This window comes from Lepus europaeus, chromosome 18 (genome assembly GCF_033115175.1).
Source record: "Lepus europaeus isolate LE1 chromosome 18, mLepTim1.pri, whole genome shotgun sequence".
NCBI lineage: Eukaryota > Metazoa > Chordata > Mammalia > Lagomorpha > Leporidae > Lepus > Lepus europaeus.
The window spans coordinates 73,291,759-73,311,130 of NC_084844.1; the positions used below are offsets into that span (position 1 = coordinate 73,291,759).

General features: G+C 39.5%; 1 pseudogene; it reads left to right on the forward strand.

Moving 5' to 3' along the window:
- Positions 1-19,372, forward strand: part of LOC133777375 (serine/arginine-rich splicing factor 3-like) — a 391,636-nt pseudogene that overhangs the window by 238,738 nt on the left and 133,526 nt on the right.

Consider the following 19,372-nt stretch of genomic DNA (forward strand, 5'->3'; position numbering starts at 1 on the left):
GCTAGTAGACAACCGCCCTCTATTGTCGTTATGTGTGTTTATATATAACAGGAAGAATCTGTCAGGCTTGGATCGGCAAAGGTTCATACCTCTGGGGACGGAGGCATACATAAGTCTCCTCATCTAGTGTCCTATTCCCAGTGCGGTCTGTGTGCCCGTGCCATCTGCTTTCTTTACTCTCATCTGCCCAGACTAAGAGGGCTTTGTCTGCCTCTGACCAAGGTTTGCGCTTTGGCCAAACCATAGAGATAGAAAGTTCACCATCTTTCGGTTCTCATGGGGTTTTCTGTGGATAACACAAACATTTTTCAACCTGAACACCTGCTTCCGTCATGTTTTTCAGCACGGCGCTTTGTGCGCTCGACCTCTGCTGCCCCCTGGCGTCCGCTCTGCGCGTGGCCTGTCCGGACTCCAGGAAGACTGACCACTTCCCTGCTGTCCCAGCACCGAGCGGATTTCTGGAGTCTCCTCTCATGGGCTGGTCGTTCTGGGGCGAGGGTGAGGTCATCAGCCTCTCTCTGAGCGCTGACCCCAAGAGTGGAGCCCTTCTGAGGCTTCGGATTGTAAAATACTTAGAATTGCTCTACTACTTGTATTTTTTTGAAAACTTTTAATAAATATAAATTTCGGAAGTACAACTTTTGGATTATAGTGTTTTTTTCCTCCATAACCACCCTCCCACCCACAAGGCATCTCATCTCCTACTTCCTCTCCCATCCCATTCTTCGTTAATATTCATTTTTAATTATCTTTATACACAGATCAACTTAGTATATATACTAAGTAAAGATTCCAACAGTTTATACCCACATAGACACACAAGTGTAAAGTACTGTTTAAAGACAAGTGTTGCTGTTAATTGTCAAAGTACAACACATTAAAGACAGACATCCGACATGGGGAGAAAGAGCAGAGTAACTCCGGCTGTTGATTGAACAATTGACACTCTTGTTTGTAATGGTTGTGGGTATGGGTTAGGGGTTTCTTTGTCTTGATTTCTCCTTTTTGTCCTTAAAGTTAAAAGCGTTAAAGCACCGTAATCCTCGGATCCTGGTGCAACTGGACTGTAGTTGACTGCTGGGTGGCCTACTGTTGTTTTAATGGGGCACAGGGGCTGCTAATGGAATAAAGAATATATGGATCAGAAAAAAAAAAAGAATAAAAAAGCAGACCATTTAATGGAACACAATGAAAAAGCCAGAAACGGGAAAAAAGGGAATTTCAAGTAAAATAATGGGGCATTTTAACATACCGTCAAATCATGAACTGTTTGTGGGACAAGTGAACATTCATTTTAGAAAGTTTATAAATATTACACCATGTTTCAAAATAATGCATGGATCGACTAAAACTCCAATTAAGGGAAATAACAGTAAAAGCTAAAAGTAAAGAAAATGTAAAGGCTGAGCAAAGGCAAGAGGCCTGAAGACATTTTTTCTGGAAGGCCTGCTTTGATTTCTTAAGATTGACCTAGATGGCACTTGTGGCCAGTTTCTGAAATCAGAGAGCACAGTTTTGTCTTCGCATCTGTTAAATTCCCACTGAAACCGCCCAAGACTCAGAGGCACCTGGCGGGAGCATAAACTGAGGAGCAGGAGATATGGAGAGGGATTTTAAGGGCGTCTACTCCAGACGAGGCCTTCAGCACCCTGAAATGCCACGCCCCTGAGTCCTGGTCAGGGCAGACGGCTTCCACAGGCTCCAGTGTTTCGTCCCCACAATGACCCCAACACTTGGTTAGTCCACCAACATCTACTACCCTCTGGAGGTGCGCTTGCACACTTGTGTTTAAGGGCGTTGCTAGGTTACAGTTATTGTGAGCTTTTTGGCTGGAGGCACCCTGGGATTCTCTGTTGGGACCTTGAAGGAAACCCGTGTTCATCACAGGAGGGCCTTAGGCATCTGAGGTGAGAGAAGTGGCTGCAAAAGCTTTTGGGAATATATAAAGTGTTTTCATATATATTTATATATAGGTACATACCGTTATAATTTATTTTATTTATATATACATCCATATATACCTTAAATGTTTTGGAGGATATATATATATATATATATATATATATATATATATATACATATATCCTAAAAGTGTTTAAATAATATTGAATAGTTGTTCATGGAGTAAAAATAGTAAGTCTTTCTTTTTTTGAAAAAAATTGAGTTTATTTATTTGAAAGAGTTACACAGAGGAAGAGACAGAGACAAAGAGGTACTCCATCTACTGGCTCATTCCCCAGATGGCCACAAACTGACTGGGCAAAAGCCAGGAGCCAAGTTCCCCTATGGGTAGCAGGGGCCCAAGCACTTTGGCCATTTTCTTCTGTTTTACCCAGGGCATTAGCTGGAAGTTGGGTCAGAAGTGGAGCCTCTGGGACACAAACTGGTACGAATATGGAATATTGGGATCACTGGCAGCAGCTTTATCTGCCACACTATTAGTTATCACAAAAATTTGGTTTTTCACCCTAAAAAAGGGCAATAGGAATAATTATATTTATCTGAATTTCTCCAAATGCTAATTAACCTAGTTATGAGTATTTTCTTTACCAAACTTAGCATTAACATAAAATGAAAGTTAAAAATACAATCTGTCTTCTGGATATAATGAAAATGTAAGAATGTGTCTTTTAATGAGTGAATTTTTTTTAACTTTTATTTAATGATTATAAATTTCCAATGTACAGCTTATGGATTACAATGGCTTCCCCCTCCCATAACTTCCCTCCCAACCACAACCATCCCCTCTCCCACTCACTCTCCCCTTCCATTCACATCATGATTCATTTTCAATTCTCTTTATATACAGATCAATTTAGTATATATTAAGTAAAGATTTCAACAGTTTGCACCCACATAGAAACACAAAGTGAAACATACTGTTTGGGTACTAGTTATAGCATTAAATCACAATGTACAGAACATTAAGGACAGAGAGCCTACATGAGGAGCAAGTGCACAGTGACTACTGTTATTGACCTAACAAATTGACACTCTACTTTATGGCACCAGTAACCACCCTAGGTTCTCATCATGAGTTGCCAAGGCTATGGAAGCCTTCCAAGTTCACCAACTCTGATCATATTTAGACAAGGTCATAAAAGAGAGAGTGAGGATAGTAACCAATGATCCTAAGAGTGACAATAACGAGGTATAAAAAATTATACAGCATTAAGTGGGGAAGAGGACCATCAGTACACACAAGTTGGGAGTAGAGCCATTGGTGGTAGAGTAGAGGTTATGATTACGAAGGAATTAGGCCCAAGTGTGCTAGACAGGGTCTAGAACAAAGGACAGAGTCATTATTAGAGGAGCTAAGAAAGGTGCTGTCTAAGCTACAATTAAGTTTTCTGATTGAGAGGCAAATAGAACCTGACAGAAGGGGCTTGATAATAATCTGGTGGGCTTTAGGCCTTGTAAGTTAAGAGGCCCAGACCTATCTATCTCTTCACATGGGGTATATCCTAAGGGAGGTGTGAACCTCCTAGGGGAAGGCACCCTGTTGACTTTCATTACTTGGCTGGCCTGGGAGGAGAGCTGGCCAGGTAAAGGCAGGTGGAATCTCTAACAAGAAATTTACAGTTCTGCCTGCAATGTTACTGACGCTACTTGGCCATCCCCTCAGCTGCAGTGGTCACTTTGGAAGTTGGGCTGAGTGAAGGGCTTTTCAGCTTAGAGCCAATAAGATCTGTGGCTCTGACCTGGGCATCCTTCGACTCCAGGGCAGGTCCATTTCCAGTGATCCACCTCTTGGCAGAGCTGCCAGGGCTCTTCACAAGCTGACTTCTGCTGAAGCCTAGGCTTATCACATTGAAAGCCACTGCAGTGGACTGGCCTGTTGGGTCTCCTTGAGGGCAGATCACGGTACAGATCAGCCATTAATAGGCCTGCCACCCATTGCTTCTGATGCCTCGCTTTCTTTTCCTCCTGGTTTTTGTTAAAGCAGACCAGAGGATGCAAGTCAAGGGAGTGCCCGTGTCCCATCTCTAATCTTCAGTGGCCTGAACTACAAGTCTATAGTCACAGGCATGTTCTGTAGTAGTTTTTCCAAGGTAGACAATGCCCATGAGGAAAATTATATTCTCACTTGAAAACTTTCTTTCCCTTTGGTCTGAAAGGGAGGTTTTTTCTACTTACTGTTTACTTCGCTGATGGCGAAGTAAATCTAGCTATGAGATTATTATTTAAGCTCTTATTTTGGCTATGCTATTACAGAAAAATGTTAGCCATTTCTTTTATAAGGTCTAAAGATTAAATTGTGTATCCTACAGGTTCCTTCATAATAGAATTAGTTTCCTACCTTGAGGAAAATAGAGAAATGAAAGAACAAGTTGGGCTTAGAATAGAGAAATGAGGGAGCAAGTCCTAGATCGCTTGCTGACAAAGCAATATCACATGAATACTTAGCAAATAGTTTCAACCATTAGATAACCACTTAAGAAAACATTTACCAGAAGGTCCAATGCCTTCTATTAATTTTAAGAATCATGTATTTGGAAACACCTCTTAAATATCTAACATGGGGTAGTTTGTTTAACCAGTAAACTTAAGCACAACCATATAAAATGTTTTTAGTTTCTTTCTACCAACAAGTATAAAACATATGATGCAGAGATTCAGGTCACATGAATTAAAATGTATCTTTGATTAATTTTAGCAGCTTAAATTTATGGACAATTTTATCTATAAGCCAATTAAAATAAAATTCTTAATAAAATTTTCCCATGTGGACATACAATATGTACACACATATAACATAACATAATAGACCAATATAGCAATTTTAATAATAGCTTTTAAAATCTTTAACTCTTTTTGTAGATTGCCAATTGATTTGAATTGCTTTTTGTTTTTAGTAACCTCAGTTAACCATACTTTCTCTCAGTTGGTACTGTTAATACATTATTGGTTTCATCTGCTTACAGAGCCATCCCAAAGTACTGAATACAATAGAAGGGGCTGGAAAAATCCATAGGAACTTATAAGAGGACAGCTAAACACAGAACCAACAATGCTTTAGTTTTATGAGCAGCAAATCATATATAACTGTGGATGACAAAAGACTTTAAGTTGCCATGTTTAAAACTGTAAACTCATCAACCAACAAAAGGTACTTGCTTACTTCACAGTATTTTTGAAAGCACCTGTAGGATTTTACAAGTATTTAACCCTTTAAGCCTCTGGGGCTTTCTCATTAAGATAACTATCATGTCTAGTAACACAAGATCATTAGACTTTTTAATTCTCAAACATTTGTATTAATAGCATTTTCCATTCTAGAAACTTAAAATTTAGTACCATGTCACATATTGACAGTACTTCTAATATAATCCAAATAGCCTGATTAGTTGGTATCTCTATAAGATGAGAGACATAGGTCCTTCGATTTTTTCAGTTGGGCCTAAACTGGAAAATCCAAAGTCCAAGATTTACTGGAAATTTTAGAGACCAGATTGTTTGACACTTTGATTTTTTGAATGCCTGTCAAGAATGCCAAGAAGGCTCAAAGTCCAAAATATCTTGTTGAAATAAGATTCCTTAAAATTATGACATAACATAGACCAAATTTGATCATTGTTACAAGGTGATAATTCAGATATTTGAAAATAAACACATATTGAAATAACCCATAGCTCTTACTAAAAATTCAGCTGTTTTTGAACAATTAGAATTTAACAGACATCAAGAGAACATAATAGATTACTTTAACACATTGCTTAACAGAGAATCAGATTTTAATTCTATGTCAAAGAGAAATTGAGCTTCCTGTAATCTTTTGCTGTGAGGTTTCCTTCCTTTACCTTCTTTCATATTGATGACCATGTTTCTGTGTTTCTGTGTGTAACACATCTTTAAGCATCTTTTGCAGGGCAGGACGAGTGGCAACAAATTCTTTCAATTTCTGTTTGCTATGAAAAGTCTTTATTTCACCTTCATTCACAAATGAGAGCTTTGCAGGATATAACATTCTGGGCTGGCAGTTTTTCTCTCTTAGTACCTGGGCTATGTCTCGCCATTCCCTTCTAGCTTGTAGGGTTTCTGATGAGAAGTCAGCTGTGAGTCTAATTGGAGATCCTCTGAGAGTAATCTGATGTTTCTTGCACATTTTAGAATCTTTTCTTTATGTTTCACTGTGGTGAGTTTGATTACAACATGTCGTGGTGAGGGTCTCTTTTGGTCATGTTTACTAGGGGTTCTATGAGCTTCCTGTACTAAGATGTCTCTGTCCTTCTCCAAACCTGGGAAATTTTCTGCTAGTATCTCACTAAAAATGCCTTCTAATCCTTTCTCCCTCTCCATGCCTTAAGGAACTCCTAGAACCCGAATGTTAGGTTTTTTTATAGTATCCTGTAGATTCCCGACAATATTTTTTAGATTTCTATTTTCCTCTTTTTTTCTTTGCTTTGACTGCATACTTGCCATTTTTGGCCTATAGATTTGAAGCAAGTGGACTTTACAAATACAAGTGAAACATGCCCAAATTTCCAGCAAAATCACTATACATTGTGTATGTGGTCTGTTACTATGAAGAAGTTGAATTTATGGGGTCTTGAGTTTAATGCAGTTTATCCAATTATATTGTCCAAAGACAGTTGATTCTATGTGGGAGATTGGGGTACTGGGTGATGAGTCTGTTTTTCTCACAAAATGTTCATGCTGAATGGAGACTTGGACTCCACAATTCAGGATCTACCCTTCTGACCATCCCTCTCCCTGGTGTTTTACAGTAGAGGCAAAGTTGTCCTAGAATGTTAAAGGCCCCAACTTTTCATGGCCAAAGCAATTATTGATCATGTGGTCCAGGGTGACCAAGATTGAGTGATGCTATCTCACCCCATCTGTAAGCTACCAAAGCCTGAGTGATAGTCAAGTTTTATATAAACTTTGAGAAGGAAGATGTGAGTAGTTGAGAAAGATAGGCAAGGGCCTAGGAAATGATACTTATTGGAGGGATCCTGGAGATGTGACTTTCAGTGAAGGGCTAATTTGTCATATCTGAAATATCACTCCCTTACACACTCCCATTGCTTAATTCTGCCTTTGTTATTCCCAGAATTTGAGCTGTTTGAAACCTATCCTCTCACTGCATTTTGTATTTGGAGATAATGCTGAATCTCCCTGTATCCTGATAGTTTTTTCTGGTGGCTCAGGAATTGTCAGGATCTCTGTACCATATAAGAAAGATGAAACAAAATGTGCTTTAGGACATTGTCTGTTGACAAATGTCAAATGATTAATAGATGTCAGATACCATGGCATTTTAAGTAGAAGCATTTACTTTACAGAAATTGGAAAACAATGCTCATGATGTTCAGGCAGTTTAAGTGACAGCAGTCTTGCTGACATCCTTTCTGACACAGTCGGCATGAATCATGCCCTTGGAAATATCTATGTGAAGTTCTTTTGATTGTATTTAGCATATAATTAAATTTTTCCATACTCATCAAAGTGTATCAGCATTTGATGTATTAGAAATCAACAGAGGCTTTTTGTTGTAATTTTATTTGTAATTTTTAAAGTATTTATTTGAAAGGCAGAGCATGAGAGAAGGGGAGAGAAAGCTGTTCCCTCTGCTAGTTAATTCACTCACCAAATGTCCCTAACAGCCAGGGCTATTCCAGGCTGAAGCCAGGAGGCAGGAATCCATCTGGGTCTCATATGAGGGCAGCAGGAATCCAAGTACCTATCCATCATCTCAGATGATGTATTTTAAGTATGTAATAGCAAGCAATAACAATCTAAGAATTTGCATATGGAGTATGGTTGTCCCAAGCAGTAGTCTAGCCTATATTCGACCTTCTCAAGTCCGGTGGTTTGTCATGATTTTTGCCTAGATCTTGTATCTTCAACAGGCAAGTCCCAGATTTCTTCATAATGTAACAATTTAATAAAATAAACTCCAGTAGGCAAATTCTTTTCAAAGTGTGTTAGTATCATATATATTGATGTTTTCATTAACCTCAGGATAACTAGATTTAATCACTGTCAATTAAATTGCCTGTAGTGTGATGGCTGGATCATATTGTAGATCCATTTTCAGATTTCTGAAGAATCTCCATACTGTCTAGCATAATGGTTGTTCTACTTTACATTCCTATCCATAGTGTATTAGGGTACCTTTTCCCCACATTCTCTCTGGCACTTGTCATTTTTGATTTTTGGATAATCGTCATTCTAACTGGGGTGAGATGAAACCTCATTGTTTTGTTTCCATTTCCCTAATGGCTAGTGATCCTGAGCATCTTTTCTTGTGCCCATTAGCCATTTATATTTCATCTTTTGAAAAATTCCTGCTCATATCCTTAGCCCATTTTTTGACATATTTATTTATTTGAAAGGCAAAGTAACAGAGTGAAAAGGAGACAGAGAGATCTTCCCTTTACTGGTCCACTCCCCAGATGGCTGCATTGCAGGCTGGGCCAGGCTGAAGCCAGGAGCTTCTTCCAGTTTTGCTATGTAGTTGAGGGGCCCAAGGAATCTCCCAGGCACATTAGCAGGGAGCTGGGTCAGAAATGTAGCAGGTATGACTTGAACTGGTGCCCATAAAGGGATACTGGCCTGCAGGTAGTGGTTTACACACTGTGCCCCCTTAGCCATTTCTTAACTGGGTTATTGGTTGTGTTGTGGAGTTATCTGACTGGCATCATAAACACTAGGTTAAATGTCTCTCCTTTTTAAGATTTTTTCTCAACTATTATATTTGATCTGAAAATTCTTTTCTGTTTATGTCATGACCTCACTGATTGTTTCTTTTTGTTCTTGAATTCTTTGACTGTTTTCTCACCATCATCCATCCAAACATTATAGGTGCTTTCCCATTTATCCCATCCTGAAATTATTAATCTATCTGGCCCTCTGTGCTCTGACACTCCTGTTTCCCTCACTTACTTCTATCCAGCATTACTATGAGCTGGCTTTGGCCAAATCATCAACATAGGACTTTTTTCCAATCTTTTCTATTTTTGCCATGTCTAGCTTCACCTTGGTGTCAAATCCTGCTACTTGTGTGTTTTTTGTTTTGTTTTTTTTTTTTTGCTTTTCATTTTTTAAGCAAATATTTGAATGCAATGTTTAAAAAGATTAGGAAAAGGGAAGTATTATATTTTTATTATACCTATAAAGATTTTAGGTTTTTTTTTAAAAGATTTTATTTATTTGAAAGAGTTACAGAGAGTGCAGAGAGAGGGGGGGGGCTTCAATCTGCTGGTTCACTCCCCAAGGGGCTGCAACAGCCAGAGTTGAGCTGATCTGAAGCCAGGAGCCTGGAGTTTCTTCAGGGTCTCCCTCGTGGGTGCAGGGGCCCAAGGACTTGGGCCATCTTCTACTGCTATCTCAGGCCATAGCAGAGAGCTGGATCAGAAGAGCAGCAGCCGGGACTAGAACCAGTACCCATATGGGATGCCAGAGCTTCAGGTCAGGGCTTTAACCCACTGTGCCACAGCACTGGCCCCAGGTGATACTCTTAATTCAATAAATCTATATCAGGCTATTTTTTAAGTTGATAATTTTGTATGGCCTACAAATAATATTAAAATATCCAAATGGATTTTGGTAGGATACAGGTTCCCAACTTCTGCTAATGCAAGTATTCATCTTATTTTGTTTTACTTGAGCATGGAGAACTTCTTTAGCATTTTATAGCATGTGTCTGCTGGTGGTTATCTTCATATTTTGTTGTTCAAAAATGTATTTTTCCACTACACAGATTAATGTTCATTTTTTTTGTTTACTTAAGAGACACAAAGGTCTTCTATCTGATAGTCCACTCCCCAAATGCCTGCAAACACTTGAGCAGGGGCCAGGCCAAAGCCAGGAACCTGGAACTCAATCCAGATCTTCCATGTGGGTATCTGGGTCCCAACTACTTGAGCTATTATCTGCTGCCTCCCTAGGTGAGCATTAGCATGAAGCTAAATCAGAAGCAGGGGTAGATACACTGATATATGAGCATACCAAGAAGCAGCTTATCCCAATGAGCAAAAATGTTTATGTTCCCCTTATATTTTACAGTATTTACATTACATATAGAATCAGGGTTGGGAGAACATTTTCTTTGAGTACACTGATGATTTCTTTCTATTGATTCTGTCGGGGAGTCAGCCATCATTCATGAATGGCTATAACTCAGCATGCCATAGGCTATTCTTTTTTTCATTACATTCAAGATCTTTTCTTTGTATTTGGATTTCTTCAGTTTGTTATTTGCCTAAAATAGTTTCTATCTGTGCTGATTAGGACACATTCTATATTTCACTCATTCTATTTTTACTGAAATTTCAGTTGCAGTTATGAAGGACTTTGAAATAACAGAGAAGGTTATTTTGATGCAAAACTATTAGTAATGCATGCATACCAGTAGTCTGGAAGAAGTTTATTCAAAATCAATACTATAAACACTATGCATAAACATGAAAACAGCACATTTGTGCATTTAATTTTTCTTTAGCCAAAGTGAACTTGTTTTTTATTTCTCCTTTCTGCAAATCCTTTAATGTTAGATTGCTTTCTAAATCATTCCTGGGCTTCTGAAGCTCTTTTATGAATTAAAATCTTTTGGCTTATTTTCTAGTTTAGTGTGTTTTTGTGTCTTATAAAAATGGTACACAATGGGTTATTTAAAAAATTAAAAAAGCTTTCAAAATTACTTGCTTGAAAGAACAACAGAAAGAGGGAGAGAGGGAGGGATTGAAATTGAGTTTATACATGGACTCACCAAATGGATACAACAATCAGGGTGGGACAAGGCCAAAGCCAGAAGCCAGGAGTTCCATCTAAGTCACCCACATGGGTGGCAGGGACCTAAATGCTTGAGCAATCATAGACTGCCTTCTTGGTCCATTAGCAGGAAGCTGAATTGGAAGTTGAGCAACCAGGACTCAAATCAGACTCTGCTGTGAGATTAAAGATTCACCAGTGGTGGAAAAACCTTCTGCGCCACAAGACTAGCCTCAAGAAATCAAATTTATTTCTTAGAGTCTGAGGGTGGGCAGCCTAAAGTCAAGAGGCCCTATCTGGAAAGGTCCATCTCCCTGAATCATCATGTGGCAAGAGTGACATCAAATGATGAGAAAAAAATAAGAGTTATAACTGAGAGCCTTTGGTCTTTTAAAATTGGTAGGAAGATGTTCCTTAGGATAGGGACTGGTACCTTGAGGATTAAGCTTCTAACACTTTATGTGGATATGTTAAAGTCCTACTATATATCATGCTCCATTTCTATTTCCATTTTTTGAATACCAATAGGCTTTTTTTTAGCAGGCAGAGTTAGACAGTGAGAGAGAGAGACAGAGAGAAAGGTCTTCTTTCCATTGGTTCACCCCCCAAATGGCCGCCACAGCTGGCATGCTGTGCCAATCCAAAGCCAGGAGCCAGGTGCTTCCTCCTGGTCTCCCATGTAGGTTCAGAGCCCAAGGACTTGGGCCACCCTCCACTGCCTTCATGGGCCACATCAGAGAGCTGGACTGAAAGAGAAGCAACTGGGCCAGAATCCAGCACCCCAACAGGGACTAGGACCTGAGGTACTGGAGCTGCAGGCAGCGGATTAGCCTAGTGAGCCATGGTGCCGGCCCACAAATACATTTTCATTATAGTAAATATTTAGTTTATAATTCTTTATCTAACTTTAAATGATTTGTAATACTGGAATATATTTGGAGATTATTAACTAACTTGCCTGCTACTTGTAGCATCTAACATTTTTTTTGGAGAGAAAGATTTAACTTTTGGTGAATTCTCCAAATGCTCACATGAGTAATTTAACAAGAATGATGTGCGTCTGGGTTATTTATCAGCCTTAAGATGATCACAACTTTTTAAATCAACAAATAAGATTAAAATATTGACTTAAAAATGAAAGCCTAATGGTTTGCAAATTCACTTTTTTTGGAAAACTTTTATTTAATAAATATTAAATTTCAAAAGTACAACTTTTGGATTTTAACAGTTTCCCCCCATAACCACCCTCCCACCTGCAAACCATCCCACCTCCTACTCCCTCTTCCATCCCATTCTTCATTAAGATTCATTTTTAATTATCTTTATATACAGAAAATCCACTTAGTATATACTAAATAAGGATTTCAACAGTTTGCACCCACACAGAAACACAAAGTATAAAGTACTGTTTGAAGATTAGTTTTGCTGTTAATTCTCATAGTACAACACATTAAGGACAGAGCATACATGGGGAGGAAATGCACAGTGACTCCTGTTGTTGATTTAACAATTGACACCTCTTATTTATGACATCAGTAATCACACAAAGCTATGGAAACCTCTTGAGTTCACAAACTCTGACCTTATTTAGACAAAGCCACAATCAAAGTGGAAGTTCTCTCTTCCCTTCAGAGAAATGTACCTCATTCTTTGATGGCCCATTCTTTCCACTGGGATCTCACAGAGATTTTTCGTTTAGGTCATTTTTTGCCACAGTGTCTTGGTTTTCCATGCTTGAGAAACTCTCATGGGCTTTTCAGCCAGATCTGAATGCCTTAGGGGCTGATTCTGAGGCCACAGTGCTGTTTATGGAACTTGCCATTCTATGAGTCTGCTGTATATCCCACTTCCCATGTTGGGTCATTCTCTACTTTTTAGTTCTATCAATTATTATTAGCAGATACTTTCTTATTTATGTGATCCCTCTGACACTAATGTTATCTTTATGAACAATTTTAAACTTAAACTGATCATTTTAACTAATAAGATGGCATTGGTACCTGCCAACTTAATGGGATTTGGAGTCCCATGACACATGTCTAGCTCTACCATTAAGGAGTAAGTCTGAGTGAGCATGCGCCAAACTGTACCTCTCCTCCATTTCTTATTCCCACTCTTATTTTTAACAAGGATCAATTTTCAGTTAAGTTTAAACATCTAAGAATAATTGTGTGTTAATTAAAAGAGTTCAACCAATGGTATTAAGTAGAAAAAAATACTAAAAAGAATAAAATAGTAAACTCTTTCTCAACAGTCAGGACAAGGGCTGATCAAGTCATTGTTTCTCATAGTGTCAGTTTCACTTCTACAGGTTTCCTTTTAGGTGCTCAGTTAGTTGTCATGGATCAGGGAGAACATATGATGTTTGTCCCTTTGGGATTGGCTTATTTCACTCAGCATGATATTTTCCAGACTCCCCATTTTAATGCAAATGGCTGAATTTTATTTTTTTACCACTGTGTAGTAATCTATAGAGTACATATCCCATAATATCTTTATTCAATCTTCTGTTGATGGGCATTTAGTTGATTCCATGTCTTAGCTATTCTGAATTGAGCTGCAATAAACATTGAGGCAGACATCCCCAAACTGTCTCCATAGTGTCTTTACCAGTTTGCATTCTCACCAAAAGTAGATTAGTGTGCCTTTTCTGCCACATTATTGCCAGCATCTGTTGTCAGTTGATTTCTGTATGTAAGCCATTCTAACCAGGGTGAGGTGAAACCTCATTGTGGTTCTGATTTGCATTTCCCTGATGGCTAGTGATCCTGAACATTTTTTCATGTGTTTGTTGGCCATTTGGATTTCCTCTTTTGAAAAATTTCTTTTTTGATTCTTGGCCCATCTCTTAAATACGTTGTTTGTTTTGTTGTTGTGAAGTTTCTTGATCTCTTTGTTGATTCTGGTTATTAATCCTTTATCACTTGTATAATTTGCAAGTATTTTCTCCCATTCTGTCAGTTGTCTCTTCACTTTCCTGACTCATTCTTTAGCAGTACAGAAACTTCTAAATTTGTTGTAATCCCATTTGTTAGTTTTGTCTTTGACTGGTGTTATATCCTTGATCAAATATAAGTTGGCTGTAGATGTTTGGATTGATTTCTGGTATTTCTATTCTGTTTCATTGGTCTATCCATCTGTTTCTGTAGCAGTACCATGCTGTTTTGATTATAACTGCCCTGTAATATGTCTTGAAATCTGATATTGTGATGCCTTCTGCTCTGTTTTTGTTGTCCAAGATTGCTTTAGCTATTTGAGGTCTCCTGTGTTCCATATGAATTTTAGCATCATTTTTTCGAGATCTGAGAAAGAATGTGTTTGGTATTTTGATTGGTAACACATTGAATCTGTAAATTTATTTGGAAGAATAGACATTTTGATGATATTGATTCTACCAATCCATGAGCATGGAAGATTTCATACATTTTTGGTATCCTCTTCTTTCTTTAAAGTTTTGTAATTCTCATCATAGAGATCTTTGACATTCTTGGTTAAGTTTATTCCAAGGTATTTTTTATGGCTATTGTGAATGAGATTGATATTAGAAGTTCTGTCTCAGCTGTGGCATTGCCTGTGTATACAAAGGCTGTTGATTTTTGTGCATTGATTTTACATCTTGCTACTTGCCAAACTCTTCTATGAGTTCCAAAGTCTCTTAGTGGATTTCTTTGGATCCCCTAAATAATCATATTGTCTGAAAGGAGGGATAGTTTGACTTCTTCCTTCCCAATTTGTATCCCTTTAATTTCTTTTTCTTGTCTAATCGCTCTGGCTAAAGCTCCCAGTACTATATTGAATATTCCATGGTGAGTGGGCTTCCCTGTCTGGTATCAGCTCTCAGTGGGGATGCTTCCAACTTTTTCCCATTCAATATGATGCTGGCTGTGGGTTTTTTAATAAATTGCCTTGATTGTGTTGAGGAATGTTCCTTCTAGCCCCAATTTGCTTAGAGTTTTCATCATGAAAGGGTGTTGTATGTTACCAAGTGCTTTCTCTGCATCTATTGAGATAATCATAAGATTTTTCTTCTGCAATTTGTTAACATGGTGTATCACATTAATTTGGGAAAGCTGAACCATCCCTGCATAACAAGAATAAATCCCACTTAGTCTGGGTGGATGATGTGTTGTTGAATTCTATTGGCCAGAATTTTTTTTTTTGACTGGCAGAGTGGATAGTGAGAGAGAGACAGAGAGAAAGGTCTTCCTTTTTGCTGTTGGTTCACCCTCCAATGGCCACTGCGGCCGGCACATCTCGCTGATCCGAAGCCAGGAGCCAGGTGCTTCTCCTGGTCTCCCATGGGTGCAGAGCACAAGCACTTGAGCCATCCTCCACTGCCTTCCCAGGCCATAGCAGAGAGCTGGCCCGGAAGAGGGGCAACCGGGATAGAATCTGGCGCCCCAACCAGGACTAGAACCTGGTGTGCCAGCACCGCAAGGTGGAGGATTAGCCTGTGAAGCCACAGCGCTGGCCAATTGGCCAGAATTTTATTGAGCATTTTGTGTCGATGTTCATCAGAGAAATTGGTCTGTAATTTTCTTTCTCTGCTGCATCTATTTCAGGTTTAGGAATTAACGTGACACTGGCTTTGTAGAAAGAATTTGGGAGAATTCCCTCTCTCTCAATTGTTTTGAATAGTTTGAGAAGAATTGGAATTAGTTCTTTAAATGTCTGGTAGGATTTAGAAGTGAATCCATCCGGTCCTGGACTTTTTTCTTGGGAGGGCCTTTATTACTGATTCAATTACTGACTTGGTTATGGGTCTGTTTAGGGTTTTTATGTTTTCATGGTTCAATTTAGGTAGGTTGTATGTGTCCAGGAATCTATGCATTTCTGTTAGATTTCCCAGTTTGTTAGCATACAACTCTTAGTAGTAATTTCTTTTTTAAAAAAAGATTTATTTATTTATTTGAAAGTCAATTACACAGAGTGAAGGAGAGGCAGAGATAGAGAGAGGTCTTCCATCCACTGGTTCACTCCCCAATTGGCTGCAATGGCCAGATCTGTGCTGATCCGAAGCCAAGGGACAGGAGCTTCCTCCAGGTCTCCCATGTGGGTGCAGGGGCCCAAGGACTTAGGCCATCTTCTACTGCTTTCCCAGGTCATAGCAGAGAACTGGATCAGAAGTGGAGCAGCCCAGTCTTGAACCGGTGTCCATATGGGATGCCTGCACTGCAGGCGGTGGCTTTGCCTGCTACACCACCACGCCGGCCCCTAGTAGTAATTTCTGATGACTATTTCTGTGGTGTCTGTTGTTACATTCCTTTTTTCATCTTTAATTTTATTGATTTGGGTCTTCTCTCACTTTTTGGTGTGTCTTTTTTTGGTGTGTCATTTTTTTGGTGTGTCATTTTTGTTTTTGTTCTTTTTTTTTTTTTTTAAAAAGCAACTCTTTGTTTTGCTGATCTTTTGTAATGTTCTTTTGGATTCAATTTTTTTTTATTTCTTCTCCAGTTTTAATTATTTCTCTTCTGTCTCACTGATTCTATTTTTAAGGCCTTCAACTGCATTTTTTATTTTTTCTATTGAATTCTTCATTTAATTTTGTTTTTTCTTCAATATCTCAATTTCGTGTTCTATTGAATTCTTCATTTCATTTTGATTCCTCCTTAAGATTTAGTTTTCATGAGATTTTTTTTCATACACTGCATGGATTTCAGTACTTTGTGTGCTTGGTTTTGATTACTTCTAAGTATTCTTATCACCAATGCATTGAGTTCCATTTCTTGCATTTCTTCTATTTCATTGTCTTCATAATCTTGTATTGAAGTGTCATGTTCTTTTGGGAGCATCATGTTGTCTTCCTTATTCTTGTTTCTTGGATTGTTGTGTTTGTTGTTCAGCATTTGTGAGATACTCATTGGTTTCTTCTTCTTTTGCTTTTATTTCTGCTGTGGCAGCTTTTTTCATTGTACTATGACTCTGTAGATAAGTGGACTATCTGCTTTAAGTGAATCTCTAGAGGCTTGTGGTGGGTGTGGCCAGAGAGCTCTGTTCAATTCTTCAGGCTTAAGGATGTGCCTAAGGTGACACACCCATGTTTGGTGTGGTAAATCTCTCTCTCTTTTTTTTAATCAGAAGGAAAGTATTTCCGCTCAGCTAAGCTCTTCACTTTGATGGTGATCAGTGCCTGAGTGCTAGCCCCAGTGGGTTTATTTGTCTGCCCTGTCACAAGGACCACACAATGGATCTGTGCAGTCTTCAGTGTAAGTTCAGATTCCCCCGCAATGTCTCCCACCATCTAGCCAGGTCTGCCTGAGCTTGTGGCGTCTCCTACCAAGACTACTCAAAAGTCTCAGCCACACTGTGACTTCTCCCTCACACTCAGTTTTTTTTTTTTTCACAATCCCAGTTCAGAAGCTCCACACAGTCACTAGGTCTTAGCCTCCTGTTATTACTCCCCACCAGAGTCAGGTTTCTCTGCTCGGCTGATTGCTGATTGCAAACACAAGCTTCCGCTGCTGTTATCTATATACAAAATGGAGCCTGCTCTATTGGCTTTCATGCCTTTGTAAGGTGATCAGAGAGAAATGTGTCTCTATGGTCCCTTTTATTTTTTCGCTCATCTAGTTAGGCTGGTGTACTTTCCCCCATGGGGCTTCAAGCCTTGTTCCCTCTAGGCTCTTCCTGCTGCTTTTTTGCCAGTGTCTCCAGCTATTGCAGTCTCATCTCACCTTACTTTCCAATGCTGGTGCATAGGCTCCCAGCTGCTGGCGTCTTGAGCTGTGGGTGACCACACCCTTCAAGTAGGTCCACTGCGTCCATCTAATTTTGGAAGAGTTTCCTCTGTCATTTTTTCTCTCTTTCCTGAGACTACACTATCTCCACTTTTTTTTACTATCTTCTCCTGGACTAGATCAATAAGCTTTCTCCCTATTCCACCATCTTGTCTATGCTTCTTTATGGAAAACCCTTGTTTTAATCATTACAAAATGTCCATATTTGACCCTATGGCCTTATACTAAGAACTGATTACATTAAGAAATGAAAGCTATTTCTGCTTCTAGTGTCAACTCAGTCCTTGGTGGAGTACCCCACAATATTCCTGCTGAATTTCCCAGTTGAAATTGGTTCTAGATTTCTTCAGAAGGCATTTCCAAGGAAACAATTCAAGGTCATTGTTTGAAGTCTATGTAACTACCAAAGGAAATAAAGGATGCTGTGGTGAGGTTCAAAGAATAGGATGCAGGTCTCCACTTCTCTGCCACAGAAGGACAGTACATGCCTCATCATAAATAAATGTCAGGTATAAGCCAGATACAGAGAGGATTCCAGGTCTGATCTTTTGGGGCCTGAACAGGGAACAAGATTTTGTAAGTTGCCATACAATTATTGTTCACACAGAAAGAGGAAAACTAGAGGGGCCATCACATCTCAGGGCCATCACAGCTAACGCACACTGCAGTAATAGGAGAGGTGGGGAGGGGCATGGGCTCCAACATAGTGCACACTCAGCACAATGATAGGGTCCAAGCACCCTTGCTGCTTCTTTGTATGATCCAAAGACTTCTGTGGCTTAGCAGCACTGGAAATTCTTAGAGTTCCTAGGGCCAAAGTCCATCTGTGTTCTCCCACTCTTGTGTACAGGAAGCCTAGCCTGGGCTGGTTGGTCATCTGCAGATATTGCCATCCCACAGCTTGGCTCTTGGCTGTCCTCCTAGGGTCTCATAGGCAAATGAGGGGTATATCTCTGGTCTGGGATCTAGCATAGGGCTGGAAAGGTCCACTCCTCACTGTGTACACCCTGTTGGACCACACACCGGGCCGATTACCTGCCCAGGCTCTGAACCAAGTCAGGCACAATCAGCACGAGCTCCTGAAGAAAGTGCTCTTCCTGCACAATTAGTTCCAGCTGCTCACAGAATGTTCTCTCTTAGCCTGGGACAGGCCCATTCTCCAGCTCATCCATCTAAGAGCATGCACATCACAGCTGAGATTTGGGGTTTTCAGATGCAGGATGGAGGCATCCTCATTCATTGTTTTAGGGAAAGTGAGATGTTGAGAGGTAGTGTTTTCCAGCTCCACTCTCTCACTGGAAGGCTTGAAGCTGTGGTCAATGTCTGCCTGAAGGTCAGGTCCACAGAGCCAAAGAAGGGTCTGAGAGCACAGAAGAGGGAGCAGGGTCATATTGAGCAATCCAAGATGGGATCAGGCTGAGGGGAGGAATAGGTGAGACTCTCTGAGAACACATATTGTCTGTGTTTGTGTCTCTTAAGATTGGGTCTTGCAGAGCATTTCTGATTCCAACAGTGAAGATGAAGCCTCTTCAGGTAGGAGCAATACCCACAAATCCCAGAGAGTCAAATTAGGGGAACAATTGGATTATCTGCTGCTTTGGACTCTGGAGAGGATACATTAACTCAGGAGGAAAAAATACATTGCATTTAGGCATCTATTTTGTTCTTTTTTACATTAATTATAGAGTAGGAAGAGGTTATATGCCCATGGGATTGGAGCAAACAGAATTTTTACTGATCATTTCTTGCTGTAGTGTTTAGAACTTTACATTTTCTCTACTGCTGACCATCCCTGGCTTTGCCATTGCAAAGACCAAACCCATTGCATTGTGATAGGATAGCACTGCCTGCATATTCAGGACAAGAGATGTTTGAGTTTTCTGTTGACCATTATCTTAGTCCACTTTTCACTGCAACAT